Source organism: Felis catus, chromosome A1 (assembly GCF_018350175.1).
Source record: "Felis catus isolate Fca126 chromosome A1, F.catus_Fca126_mat1.0, whole genome shotgun sequence".
NCBI classification, from domain to species: Eukaryota; Metazoa; Chordata; class Mammalia; order Carnivora; family Felidae; genus Felis; species Felis catus.
This window is the reverse complement of record NC_058368.1, coordinates 174,031,288-174,046,544: the sequence shown is the minus strand read 5'-3', so window position 1 is coordinate 174,046,544 and position 15,257 is coordinate 174,031,288. Positions and strand designations below refer to the sequence as shown.

Below are 15,257 nucleotides of genomic sequence, written 5' to 3'. Positions count from 1 at the left end.
GTATGGAGCTCTGCATTCCTGCATGCTTGACTTTAGGCAGGCCACATCTTCTGTATGAGATTGAGTTACATCCTCCTTGAAACTGAGTTAACACCTGAAGGCAAGCTAGAAGACCCCATACTATTTCCTGTGTTAGAACGTACTATTTACACTTTTTACCTTGTGAACTCCTATTTAGCCTTCAAAACCCCACTCACCGCCACCTCCAAGCAGTCTTATTCCTTCCACTATGCCTCCACAGAGATAATACATACTAGTGTTTACTATATGACAGGAACTGTTGTTGCATTTATCCTGCACAATAATCCTAAAAATAGGGACTAAAAGATCCCTGTTTTGCAAATGAGGCGTCAGAAACTCAAAGAGTTTAATTAATTTACCCAAGCTCATACTCTCTGCTCTGGTCTCCCAACTATCCATTTGCTTCATTTTGCTCTCCTGCTGCCAGTGAGTCTCTGAACTCCTGGACCTTGTTTATCCCTGCAACCCTATCCACTTACCAGAGAGCTTTTAAGCCAGACCAAAGCATCCATGCACATGCATCCACTCACAAGTACTACCTCCTATCCATCTCACCTCCTTTGCCCCAACGTGCTTGCCCCCCTCCCCAACCCTAGGCCTTGGCATCTGCTGAGTGTCTCCAGGATAGATGAGGAAGACTACAGTCTGATGTCCCCAGGGGCCCAGTGGGTATGCAAGGAAGAAAGCTGGTATAGGGAGACTTCAGTTAATGGGGAACCTGTTCCCCCCTGGAGGGCCAGCATCTCTCTGCAGATTTGGAAATATCTGCTAGACACATCATTAAGTGATCAAAACAAAGGCAGAACCTATTTTAAATGAGAGAGTTGAGGTGTATCTATTCATATTTGTTTGTGTCTGCATTTTTTTTTTTAAAAAATGGAAGGAAGCATGGGAATGTAATGCAGGGCTTTATTTGTGGTGAGGGGCTGAGAACAGAGTGGATGATGACAGGTGTGGGAGTCAGACTTTTCATTCTATACTGTCTCGTATTGTTTTGATTTCTGAACCCTAAGAATGTATGATCTATTTAAAACAAATAACAAAAATAAAGCAAACAACAAAAGGGGAAAGTCCTGCTCATCTCCGGCTGACTGTTGCCACGCAAAGGTGCCAGCCCTGGGTTGAGGAAGTATGCAATTATTCAGAAGAAACCAGGATACGGGAGTTTAATATGAAATAGCCCCATTTTTAAGTGTTGGTAATTACTGTATGTCCTCATTACTCGGCAGCACATTTTTTCATATATAAACATCATTAAAATTTGGGGGTTCATCTTAAAATTGTTGGCATGTCTCTCAATGGTACATAAAATGGAGGCATACTTTGCAATAAGTCTCATAGCAGAGCTGATGAAATATTACAGTAATGGTAATATAAATAAATCTTTTTAAATGATTGTCGGCCAAAGAGAACATAGTTGAAGGCCAGAGAGGCTCAGGGGCTGCTGGGCCTGGTCCCCCTCAGCCATCCAGCTCCCTGCTGCTATGTCCCATGGCATACAATGTGGCTGAGTCCTCAGTTACCCTGAGTCCTCACTGGGGAGGGGCTTTCAGTCTCTATCACCAGGGTCCCACACTGGGCTGGCAAAAGTAGACACTAATAAATGTATATTGACTGGCAGAGCGAATGATCTAGAAGACAAACTGGAGTTGAAAGTTGCCTCTCAATCCACCTGGACTTGGCCTCAGTCCCTGGACCCAGTAGATGCACCTCACAATCATGGCTAGTGGGCCATGCGGCAAGTTTCCAGGCAGCCACGTGTAGACGTGTGAGACATATTCTTGAACATAGCACATGGCCCCACATAGGCAAGATCAGTCTGACGCCCTTCTATTCTCTAGATGGAATAAAAGAAGCCTTCAAGGTGGAGAGGGTGTGGATGTGTTTTTTACCATCATCTGTTGACTTTTATTTGCTCACGGCATCTCCGTTTTCCTTTGGGACACTGCCTAACCCCAGCTTCCCATCAAGAAGGGCTGACCTCATCCTCCCCGCTCTTGAGAGGCCCCATGACCCAGGCCTGGCCAATAAGTAGGATTTATCACTGGGAGGTTTTGGCCCCCTCGTTCTGCCAGTGTTCCTGAGCTGGCAGGATGTGGACCTGGAGCTGTTAGGGACCATCTTTTCTTCTCTCTCTCTCTCTCTCTTTTTTTCTTGTTTCAAATTTTTATTTAAATGCTAGTTAGTTACCATATAGTGTAATATTGGTTTCAGGAGTAGAATTTAGTGATTCATCACTCACATACAACACCCAGTGCTCATCGCAACAAGTGCCCTCCTTAGTACCCATCATCCATCCACCACCCACCTGCCTCCACCAACCCTCAGTTTGTTCTCTATAGTTAAGAATCTCTTATGGTGTGTTTCCCTCTCTCTTTCTTTTTTTTCCTCCCCATATGTTCATCCATTTTGTATCTTAAGTTCCACATATGAGTGAAATCATATGGTATTTGTCTTTCTCTGACTGACTTGTTTCACTTAGCATAATATACTCTAGCTCCATCCACATCATTGCAAATGGCAAGAGTTCATTCTTTTTGATGGCTGAGTAATATTCAGATATAGATATATATATATATATAAACATAGATATAGATACAGATGATATAGACATAGATACATATATAGATACAGATATATAGACAGATATAGATATAGGTATAGGTATAGGTATAGGTATAGGTATAGGTATAGGTATAGGTATAGATACAGATAGATATAATGTCCCCCCACCCCCCGTTGAGGGCCATTGTTAGCCTTCAAGGGCAGACTGCCTGAGAGTGAAGCCAACTCAGAGGAATTGGGGACTTAGAGATGGAAAGACAGGTGTGTGTGTGTGTGTGTGTGTGTGTGTGTGTGTGTGTGTGTGTGTGTATAAAGAGAGATTGAGACCCATCCTGATGAAATTCTTTGAGCTCCTGTATCCATCCATTCCTGAAGTCACTTCCATGTTCCCAATTATGTGAACAAGTAAACTCCTTTCATGACTTGAATTATTTTGAGTTGAAGTTTTATCCTCAAATAACTACCTATAAAGTATGCAATAGCTACCATTTATGGAGTCTTTATCAATTAGCCTAGCAATAGCTAGGACTTTTTATATCCGTGTCTTACAGATAAGTGAACTCACAGGTGTTGGGGTAGATGCTCCAATAGGAATAAAGACCCTATTACCCCAGCTGCCATCAGACAGTCCTCAGCTATCAGTACCATCAGAGACTGCTTCAGCAGAAGAAGACCACATCACCCAAGGTCACCAGCCTGTTCCCAGGACTGCCAGGGCCTTTTGCCCCAACTCAGAACAGCTCAAAAAGATCACACCACCTTCAGGACTCACTGCAGGGCCAGCTGAGGCTTCAAACAGTACTATGGGGCAACTTGACTTCTCTCTCTGTTCTATCCTGTTTCTGTCTCTTCCCCTCCACAGGTGTTGATCCTAAGAATAATTCTTAATAAATACCCCACATGCTGAATTCTGTCACAGAGTCTGCTTTCTGAGAACCCAACCTGTTACATACAGTTTGTACCAAAAGTGGGTCAGGAAAGCAGACACCAGGATGGGAGTTTGGAGCAGAATCACCTGCCACCCAGCTGGTTGAGTGATGAACTAGGATGGCAGACTGGTGACAGGGAATCCATTAATTAGAGTGATGCATATAAGAAATATGGAAGAAACAGTAACTACAAGGACAATCGAACTGGGTAGCTGTTGTTAAACCTCACTGATCCTGAAAACAATAACACAGAGCTGAGTATGATTAGTCAGCAATTAAAAGCTAAATGTGAAAGCCAGAGGGCCTTCTGTTGCTGTTTAGAGAGGTGGTCATCTTCCACCACAGAAGGACAGAAAATGTGAAAACTTGCCCTAGGCTCAACTCCAGCCAAGACACGTCTGCTCTGCCAAGGTCAAAGCCCTGGTTAGGAAAGAATGAAACCCCGACACGCAGTATGGGGACATCTGGGTGGGGATATTGCAAAAGCCCAACTCTCCAGATCCCCTGAATGCTCTGAGTCTGCAGGAGCTTGCCCCTCCCTTCTGGGAGCTAGCACTCCCTCCTCACCTGAGACTGCAGAGGCTTCTCCCTGCCAAGACATGTCCACACTCAGGATCTGCTCCACTTCTGCTGATGTCATTGGGCCGATAACTAGGGTTAAGTCACACATAAAGTAGCTGTGGGCACACTGGGCCCAATGTGGAAAGATGGGGGCTCTACCCCAAAGGAGCTGCAGCACCTAGTCAACATGGCTCTGGATTGGGACGGAAGGTGAGTGATCAACAGGGCCAATGCACAAAGCTAGATAAAGGGAGCATTTATCAGTATGGGAGCACCCTCCCAGGACACAGGATTTAACACCCTCACGAGTACCCCAGGGGTCCCCAGAAGCATGGGGAAAGCAGTGGCCCAGGTGAAGTGAAAAGTGCCACCGCAGATGTTGGAAGAAGGCACTGAAAGGCTCAGAGAAGTGGGCACGGCAGAGGGGATGTCCTATACTATGTAAGGCCAGAACTCCCTCCAGAGGCCTATACTGCACACAGAACCCAGAGGACATACCATTTGCAAGGCGGTCAGGAGTGCACTGGTGAGTGGCCCCAGCATCACTTGGAAGTTCAAGGATGGCTCTTCTCTGGAGGCTGGAGCTGGCAGTAGGAGATGCCATTGCAAACCGGGCTTACTCACAGCAGTGGGGGTGATAGGGCCCTGAAAACACAGAAACCACCTGAAGGCAGGAAGACGCAATTCTGTGATGAGTGGTAAGGTGGAGGGACAGCGAGGAGAGCCTGACCTGCAGAGGGTCATGGAGTTGCTAGAACATAGCATCAGCCAACCAGGATACTACTCTATCTGCATAAAACAAAACAAAACAAAACAAAACAAAACAAAACAAAACATCTAAGATGGGCTGTCGGGAGACTGAAGATAGTCACCCCAATAAGAAGTAACAATCCCTTCCCTAGTTTCATACCTGAGTAGGTTTTTAGACCTGGAATCCACTGGTTGAGGGAAAGCCTGTGTCCCCAGGAGGAAGGACCCTGCAATAATACGCAGCAATGATTTCCCCAGTCCTTCCCCCAAGTTCCTCAGGTAACTGAATACTGAGAAAAGGGCAATAACGCAAGCATTTCTAGGGCAGTTGGGCACAGAATTGAAGATCACTTTGCTACCTCCAAGCATCATCATGGTCAGGGGGTCAGGTGATAAATGGAGTTCTAGCCCAGGCCTGGTCACAGTGGGCCCACTGCATCCCACCCAGGAGTCTCCAAATGTATAACTGAAATAGACATACTTAGTAATTGGCACAAACTCCTTTATCCTGTGAGGTAAGAGTGGTCATGGTGGGGAAGAACAAGCAGAAGCCTCTGAAACTGCTCCTTCTGGCTAAGGTGGTAAATCAAAAATAGTATTACACCCTGGGAGGATGGCAAATATTAGTGCCATTCTTAAAGATCTTAGGGACGTAGGGGTAATAATTCTTATCATGGCTCCACTTAATTCACCAGTCTGCCCCCCATGGAAACCAGGTGAAACCTGAAGAATGTGAACTCGGGTACATATTACGAAGTCATTAATTTGCCAACTGTATTCTCTTCTATCCCAATCAAGAAAGAAAATCAGGAACAGCACACATTCACAAAGAACCGACAACAACATGCATTCACCATTTTCACCAAGGCTCTGTCATGGTAGTCCAAGGAGATCGGGACCATTCGGACACACTGGAGAACATACACCAATCCATTACACTGATGACATCATGCTGATTGAGCTGATGAACAAGAGGCACCTAGCTTGCTGGAGGCCAGAGGGTGAGAGAGAAAACTGATGAAGATCCAGGGGCCCACCATGTCAGTAAAATCTCTAGGAATCCTGTGGTCTAGTAAATACTTGGGCCCACCCCCAAAGTAAAGACAAATTATTTCATCTCTCACCTCCCATCACAAAGAAGAAAGCACAGCACCTGATAGATGGGTTTGGAAGCAAAATTATTTCATGTCTGGGAGTACTGTGATATGAGGGGCTACCAAGGCCCAGAGCGAGGAAGAACTCTGCAGAAGGTTCAGGCTGCTGGCACCATCAGCCCTGACACTTGGGCTGACCGATTCAGCAGACCGTATGGTATTAGACACATAGGACAGTGATAGGAAAGGATGCCCTGTGAGGTGTGACAAGCTCCCTGGGGAGAACCACAATGGAGACCCTGGGAATTCTGGAGCAAGTGCATATCATCTGTAGTGAAGAATTCTACATCTTTTGAAAAACAGGTTGTGGCATGCTCCTGGCTCTGGTAGAGACAGAGCGCCCAATTATGAGATGCCGAGTGTTCACATACCCAGAACTGCCCATCATGAGCCGGGTCTGTCAGACCCACGAAGTCAGAAGGTGGGTACATCCTGAGTTGAACATGATCAGGACTTGAGTTCACCAGCAAGCTGCATAGCAGGTAAAAGAACCCTGTCACCCACCACTGTTTTACCAGTACCCTCAGCTCACACAAATGGCCCCACCAGGGATCCTGTGCCACCAGCTAGAGAGGAGGACAAAACCTTAGATTCGTTTGGGTCAATATGTAACAGACGACTACTCTGGACCCCTCCTCCCTGGAAAGACCAGGAATAGAGACATGTTCCAGACACAGATTGGCCTTCCTTGCCCACAGGCTGTCTATCCAAGGGTGTATGAAGTGGTGAATCCACAGGCATATGATACCACATAACATCACGTCAAACCGAATAACTCATCTTACAGCAGTAACCCATGAAGTAGGGGAGCGGGCTGCCATCGTGCACCCCATTACCCAAAAGCTTCTGGCCAGGTGGGGCAGTGTAACAGCCTGCTAAAGCACCGCTGAAAAGCCAACTCAGAAACAATATTTCATGAGGTCTGGGCACCATCCTCCAAGATGCAGTATCACTTTAAATCAAATACCTTATATGGCACTGTGTCCCAGTGGGATACATGGGTCTAAGAGGAAGCTTAAGTGGCCCAGCTTACATTCCTCCCAGTGACCCATGTAGAGAATTTGTGCTTTCCATCCCTCAACTATGGGTTCTGTGGGCTCCTTGTTCCCAAAGGAAGGGTACTTTTGCCAGTGGACGCGGTAAAGTCCCTTAAACTATGGGCTACAGCTGCCTCCCCCTTGGCACTTTAGGCTCCTAGTGTCAGGGAACCAGCAAGCATGAAGAGTGGCCATCCTGGCCAGAGCAATTGACCCTGGTCATCAGGAGGAAGTCACCCTTGGGGACAGGGAAGAATATGGTGACACATAGGTGATCCCTTTGGGTGCCTCTTGGTGCTCTCTTGCCCATATTGATGGTAAACTGACAAGTGCAGCCATCCAGGCCTGAAAAGGGCATGGTGACCAGAGTCTCCGTCCCCACAGAGATGTCACCTGAGAGTGACAGGGATCTCTGGTGGCTAGTGGAGGAGGAAGTTGAAGAATGTTGGTTGCAGCCCCTGATACCACAAAACCCTTAGCAGGAAGAGGGAAGGGTGCTATAGTTCATCCACTAGCCCTCTTTTTCACTCCTAGAGGAGCCTCTCCCAGAAGAGGCCCAAGGAGTGGACGTGGTGGGCTCTGTGAGGCACCACCCAGGTCCCCCTGCAGGAGTAAAGGACCTATTCCCCCAGATTCTGTGGGTGTTGCTGGCAGATGGTTGTCAGGCCCTCACACTCCATTCCTGGAGTGACCTACAGACTATGATGGATCAACATGGAGTGCAAAGGCCCAGCCCTTTTGCCTCAACTCAGAACAGCCCTGAAGGGTCATCAACTCCCTACAGGACCAACTGAGCTTCCATAAAGACAGCACGATAGGTTGGCTTCCTCCTTCGCCCAATCCTGTGTCCGTCCCCTCCCTTCCAAAGATACTGATCTCAGGAGCATTCCCTACTAAACTCCCTGCATATTGTATCACAGAGCCCAGTCCAAGATTATATACTGCGCTTGAGTGGCAAAGACAAGCCAAAAACTCATTGCTGTCCCCATCCAAAGCCCATCCATGCTCCTTCCTCTAGAGCTTCTCTGGCCCCTTTACCCAGAGGTCCCAAAAGTCAGCACCCAGAAGGGGAGACACAGAACAAGCCTCTTGATGGGATTCCCAGCACTCATCCAATTACCTAAGCTGCTCCACAGTGACTGATGGCATTGCTGAGTCCCCATTCCTGGGATGGGGGAGGGTAGATGTTCAGCCTCAGTTTCTCCAACTCCAAAATGGGACCAACAAAGATGCATTTTGAGCAGCTTCAAGTTTTGTACCGTCTGCAAGGCTCCTGGCATGCAGACACCTCTCCGTGAATGTGGCCATTATTATTCAGGAGCAGTGGAGCTAATTAGCCTCACGGCTGATGCAACAGGAATTCACAGCCGGCAACTGGCCTGTGAGGGGAGGATGAGGCTAGAACATCTCATTTTGACAAATGGCTTTTGTTTACCCACGACTGGCAAACAAACGCTCCACGACGTGCGGCTAATCACCTAAAAATAACAGCACATATGTTCCCTCTAAGGAGTGTTCCTTGCTAACAAGCACAGTGGCCGTGGGGTGCTGGGGGAGAACCGGCTCTGCACTCCTTTCTCTGCCCACCCCCCCCCCCCCCCGCAGCCCTGCAAGAGCCTGAAGGCTCTGGACATGCATCTTCAACTCCCCACATCCAGTCTGCCACCTAGCCCCATCAGTCCCACACAAACCCACCCTCTCTTCTGTGGCCCTGGCTCTGACCCCCTGCTGCTGTCCTGGTGAGGCCTCCCCCCATTTTGCCAAGACTGGCACCCCAGTGTCCTCACTGCCCTCCCAGCCCCACACAGGGGACCCCAGGTTCCCCTCCGCCCTGCCTCAGATCTAACACACAGATCTGGCACAGCACTCCCCTGCTTAGTGCCCTCCATGGCTTCTGGTCCTCAAAGCTGAGCCAACCTCATTTTCCCCACCAATTTGGCCTAGCCATCAGCACTCAACCCCTCTTCGTACCCTGAGTGCACCCCAAAGCCTCAGGCCTTTGCAGATGCCTGGATCAGGGCCCCTTCCATCTCCACAGCATCCTGGTACTCTCAGCAGGCACAGCTTTCAATGACATCTGTACTAGTGACAAACAAGGGTCTTCTCCAGAAGCCCAGGCCCATGCGTCCAACCGTGTACTGGATATCTCCTCCTGGTTACAGAGTAGGTATCTTAACAATGTGTCTAAACACACACACACATACACACACACACACACGCACACATGCACACATGCACACACATCTCATGCCATCATCTCAGTATTTCCAGTTGCTCAGGCCAAAGGCCATTGAGTCTTCTTTGTCCCCTATCTGTCTCTGCCACCTCATGACCAACCTGTTAGCAAACAGGGTCACTTCCATCTTCCAAACATGTCTGGCTTCCCCTCATGTTTCCAAACTCCCACTGCCATACTAGCCCCCATCTCTCACTTCCCATGCCCCACCCACAGCTTCTGCCCCTACCTACTGCAGTCTGATCACAACATAGCACCCAGAGGATCCCCTTAAAACTAATCACATCCTATCCCTCCTCTGCTCCAAATCCTCCAGTGGCTTTCATCTCAGAGTCAAACCAAAGTTTTACAGAGGCCTGACACTAGGCTAGCTAAATTTAGCAAAGGAAAACACAGGACGCCCAGTTAAATTTGAATTTCAGAGAAAGGCAGTTTTGCATGGTTCATACTTATTATACTAAAAATTTATTTGTTGTTTATATGAAATTCAAATTTAACTGGGCGTTCTGTACTTGTCCAGCAGCCAAACCCACAGGCCCACCCCTGCTCCCCGCTCCGCCCCCCCACATCCCTGCATGCCCGCCACCCTCCCTGCAGCTCTAGTCTCCTGGCTTCTCCCAGGGCCCAGCAAGGTTCTACCTCAGGGACTGTGCACTGTGTTCCCTCTGCCTACACTTTTCCCCCAAATCCCCATCTGGCTCACTCCCTTGCCTCCTCCAGGCCTCTGCTCAAGTGGCACCTGTCACCAAGCCCTGTCCTGAGCACCAGATACAAAACAGCAAGCACCATCCCTGCTCTGCTTGTCCTTTCTCTAGCCCCCCACCAGAAAATCATCTCCTTGAAAGCAGAGATTTGTCTGTTTTGTTCACAACTGTATCCCCACACTTAGAACACTGCCTGCCACACAGGAGGTGTCAATAAATATTTTTAATTAATGATGTCCCACTGTCCCACCCCCCAGGCTAGCTGGTAACTTCTCTAACTGCAGGGACAGCTCTGTGTCCCCGCCTCTGAAAGGCTCTCCTTGATGACACACGTGTGCTCCAGGCAGAGGACGTCACCCCTCCTCTGAGCTCCCAGGGGTTGGGTTGTCCATTGTCACAGCATAACCTAGCCTGTCCTGGCTAATTCCACTCCCACAGCACCAAAGAACTGCAGGAAACTGCAGGAACTGCAGGAAACTACGTTTCCTAGATAATAAAAAAAAAAAATTAATAAAAAAAAATAGTGATGGAGATAAGCAATGTGTTAATGAGGACCATGAGACCATAGATTTGAAATCAGAATGTCTGGACAAAATCCAGGCTGCAGAGCTCCTGCAATCAACAGCCCTCCCTACCCAATATCATGGCAATGATCTCTCCCTTAACTGGCATCCCCACTCGAGTGAGGGACCCACTGAGGTGGGAATCGTGTCCCATCCACCTTTTTATTATCCCCAGTGCCTAGTCGATCGATGGTGGCACATGGGAAGTGATCAGTACGTGTGTGAGTGAGTGAATGAATGGAGTGAATATTTGAGTGAGTGAAGAAATTAATAGCTTAGGAAACAGAATTCTATTTCTGAGACTTTCTGTAAAGGCTGGTTTGACTCCCATTGTCCCCAAAGGCACAGAGTATTGTTGGTTAACACCACTAAAGAATACCTTGAAAGAGAAGCAGAAGGAGAGGAATATGCCATCCCTTCCCTCTGATTCACACTCCACAAGGCACGTCCACATCCGCCATCATCTCACCAGTCCTGAGGGGCTGCTGTTACTACCCCCTGGTCCGGATGAGGAGACTGGGGCCCAAAGAGATGGGGAGACTTGCAGAAGGCCCCACCATGAGAGGTGAAAGGAGATGCAGCTGGGATCTGGCCACCACATAGTGCCACCTCTCCAACTGGCCCGAGGTTACAGTGACCCACTGGGGAAGAGGCATTATAGTCCCTGGATTCCTCTTTGGACAGTCCAGGGAGGAAGGGGTTAGACTGCACAAGAGGATAGACCCTGCCCAAGGTAGAGTTGCTGTCTCCTCCCTTCCCACCGGGCATCTTGGGGACCTGGTCTTGTTCTCCTCCTACCACATCTGCACTGTTTCCTCTCTGCCCCTTACCACAGCTCCCTTGCCCACACCAACTTCTGAGCTATCCCTATGCAGGCGCCTTCCCTGAATCATTGCATTTGTCTCGAAATTTTTTGGATATTAATGTCATTCTGTACTAATGAGTCCAGCCCACTTGGTCCCAGCTGGAGCTTTGGATGTCTGCTGATTAATTGGTACAGAGCTCTTGGAGGGAGGCAAGAGACGGGAGGTGGGGAGAGAGAAGAGTGGTTTCCAGAGTAGAACTAAGATTCCTCGGCTTACCAGTGATCCCCTCAACCCCATCCTTAAGTCTTTAGCTGGTTGTGGGGCAGAAGCTAGAAGGCTACTCCTTTATCAGCCACTTGGTCCCAGTTCAGGAAGAATGAGACATATAGACACTGCCCCAGGGTGCATAGGGGTGGGCTGGAGGGCACAGGTCAAAAATTGGAAGATCTGGTTTCTGTCTCATCCCAGTTCTGCCCAGGTAAAGTCGTGGACTTCCCTGAGCCTCATTTTCCTCATCCATAAAATGGGGACAAAAAATCCTACCAGAGCAGAGAGTATAAAGCTCTCAAGTTTGATTACTTGGCTTCCAATCCTGACTCCTCCATTTACGGGCTGTGTGGCTTTGGGCAAGTCACTTAACCTCATCTGCAAAACAGGGGGGTTAACAGCACCTACCAGAGTAGCAGGAAGGATTGAATGAGCTAGTGAAGATACACTGCTTGGCCTGGCATCCAGCAAGATCAAGCACTCAACGAATGGTAGCTACTGTCACTATGTCCGGCAACAGTCAAGTGGTTAAGCCTGTGGAATACCGCACAGTCTCCATAAAGGATGCACACAAGAGAGCGTGGCCCAGGAAATGCCTCTGCACTGTACCTGTTTGAGGGAATCTGATCTCCATTTTACAGAAAGGATGGCCAAGCCTCAGAGAAGTAGCTGAGATTTGTCCTGGGTCGCAGAGTAAGCAAACAGCCAGACCAGGAAAGAAAGCAAGGAAGACCTGGCTCAGAATGCAGACTCTTTCCTCTTTGCTACAATTCCTGCACATCGAATTTTTAAAATTGATTTACTAAAGTCTTGAGCCTACAGGCATTTCATTCTGGTTTCTGTCCATGTGATCATGATGTTTCTGTGCCATGGATAATCACTTTTTAAGGCAGATATTAATGCCTGTCCTGTGTTCCCCACCTGGCTGATGTGCAGATCAAAGGAGCTAATGGTTGTGTGAGGGCTTTGGAGACAGGAAAGCACTGGCCCAGGGGAGCATTACAGGACTCGGGTGGTTTGGCTTAATGTTAAACAGTCACTCATTCATTCATTCATTCGTTCACTTGACAGGCATTCCTAGAGCCTAAAGGTACAAGTTCTAGGCTTAGAAGACATAGCAGTAAACAAAAGAGATATACCTTGACTTTTTGTAGCTGACATTCCTGTGGAGGAAACAGACAGTAAGCAAATAGAAACAAGTACTACAAAAGAAAATAAAGCAGGATAAGAGCACTGGGGAATGAGGCTCTTTTGTCTACAGTATCATGGAAGGTCTCTCTGGTAAAGTGGCATTGGAGGCTGAGATTTAAACAGAGTAAAGAGGTAAATCATGATTCCAAGGAGACAGCTTTCCAGACAAAGGAACAGCAAGTGCATTGGCCCTGCAGCTGGCATGTCCCTTTGGTGTTCAAGAAACAGCAAGGCCAGCAGGGCTGAGGTGAGTAAGGGGAAGGTGACAGAAAGCGGATGCAGTTGAGACAGCAGATGATGAGGGCCTTGCAGGCCATTGTATGAACCTCAGAATTTACACTGTTCAACTTGAAGAATCTAGTATATAATTTTCTCACTGTATTAGTTGCATTTCCTTTACGTTCCAACAATTTCCCATATCTGTCTAGATAAAACCAAACTCATTGGCATGGCATTCAAGGCCTTTTAGAGTCCCAGCCTGGACATAACTTTCCAGCCTCTGGTCTCTTTGCTTCCTCTCCCACCCCAACCCCCTCAACCCTCCATCTCACCTCTGTGCTTTTGCCCATGCAGTTCCCCCTGCCTGGCTTCACTCAGGCCAACACTGAAATATTCGGTGAGCACCTATGAGGTGCCAGTCTCTATGGAGGAGATGGGAAAACCGTGGGGAACAAAACTGTCTCTGTCCCTGCTCTTCTGTTAGATGCAGAGAAGACAAACACTAACCAGGAAAGTGTGAGGAAATGAATAGGTGATTTCCATGAGCTGTGGGGCCATGGCTACCACTAACAGGGCACCTACCCACTCTGGGGTGGGAGGTGGTCAGGGAGACCCAAGAATGACCAGGAGTCAGCCCAGGGCAGAGGTGGTTAAAGGAAGACCTGCCCCTCGCCCAGCCCCCAGTGAGCAGCACACGGAAAGTCTGCAAGAGGAGAGAGGAAGAGGCCAGTCTCACATGACCCCAGGGCCTAGTCAAGCCTTTATACTGAGGCCTGTGCAGGGTTTGGCTGCCAAGGAGGCACTCCCAGCTCCCCACCTGCCACATCCTCTGTTGTCCCATCTTCCTCCTGGGCACCTAAGCCAGGCCAGGAATAGAGCTCAGCAAACAGGCAGCGCCTGCCCGGCTCAATGCTGGGTAAACAGGACTCTGCCCTGCACCTGCGGTCTCCACTCAGCCCGCAGCTGCACAGGAATAAATATTTGCCTACAGCCCCATCTCGCCTAATGAGTGTTTGGGCATCCGCTAGGCAGGCCTGGCCCAAGTGGACCTGGCAGGAAGGGGGCCAGCGCTGGGGGGCCCCAGGACCTCACTCCCTAGGGCCCAGCAGTGCAGGACCCAGACCTGGAAGGCCCACAGCCAAGGCATCCCTGAAGGTCTTCACCAGCATGTCAGTGGGATTTCAGGGGGCCTGATGCCTGGAAGCCAAAGAAAGAGAGTGACCCTGAGAAGGGCAGCCCTATACCAGGCCACAGAGTAGCAGCCAATGCCCTCCACCCTTCCCACTCACTCTCTTCCCCCTCCTCCTGCCAAATACAATAAATACATGCTAGGAATACATTTCTTCTCCAACAGGGAGCTGGAGAGGGTAACTGGAAAATTGTACAACTCCCTTTGTGTCTTTTGGATGTTTTCACTTTGTGCATTATTATTAATGGTAGTCACATTAGGGACGCCTGGGTGGCTCAGCTGATTAAGTGTCTGACTCTTGATTTCAGCTCAGGTCATGATCTCATAGTGCATGAGATCAAGCCCCATGTTGGCTCTGAGATGACAGCACAGAGCCTGCTTAGGATTCTCTCTCTTTCTCCCTGCCCCTCCCCTTCTCACACACACACACACACTCTCTCTCAAAATAAACAAATAAGCATTTTTTGAAAAATGATAGTCAAAATAAAGGCAATCAAATAAGTAAACAAAATTGTAAGGTAATAGATGTTCATAATTTTGAAAAATCAAACCGTAAAGAACAGTTTATAAGTTAAAGGTAAAAGCCTCCTGATCCTTTATTCCCACTTTCCAACTGAATTTCATCTTAACTTTGGTAAGATTTCATTTTTGTTTCAACACAAACAGCATCGTGCCACACATCCTGTCCTCCCCTACCAACATGGTATACCCTGGATACCTTTCCACACCCACACGTCCAGGGCCACCTCATTCTTCTCTTAGCAGCTGAAATTTATTCCACGGTCTAGATGTACTGTGATTCATTTAGACAGTCCCCTTCTTAATGGGAATTCGTTTCTGGTTTTTGCTGTTACAAATAATACTATACTAAACAGTCTTTTACTTGCATCTTTCCATATTTGTTGGTGTTTACCTGTACGATAAATTTCAAGCAGGAAGCAGGTGTATTTTCACATTCAACAGACATTGCCAAATTACCCTCCAAAGAGGCATGTGCCAGCTCATGAAAGGATCTGTTTCCCCATCCCCAGGTATTAGGCAACATTCAGCTCTTCGACAAACCCG

General features: G+C 48.2%; 1 protein-coding gene and 1 long non-coding RNA gene across 3 annotated transcripts in view; both read right to left on the bottom strand.

Annotated features, from left to right (window-relative positions):
* Positions 1–15,257, bottom strand: part of THOC3 (THO complex 3) — a 193,147-nt gene that overhangs the window by 44,482 nt on the left and 133,408 nt on the right. The window lies entirely within an intron of this gene.
* On the bottom strand, positions 2,689–14,548 carry LOC123379495. Of its 2 annotated transcripts, XR_006583966.1 has the most exons (4): positions 4,987–14,548; positions 4,807–4,865; positions 4,575–4,721; positions 2,689–4,166 (listed from the first exon to the last, which is right to left on the bottom strand). It is a non-coding gene; the product is annotated as an uncharacterized LOC123379495 (long non-coding RNA). The 2 variants fall into 2 exon arrangements; XR_006583965.1 differs by having other exon boundaries at positions 4,575–4,865.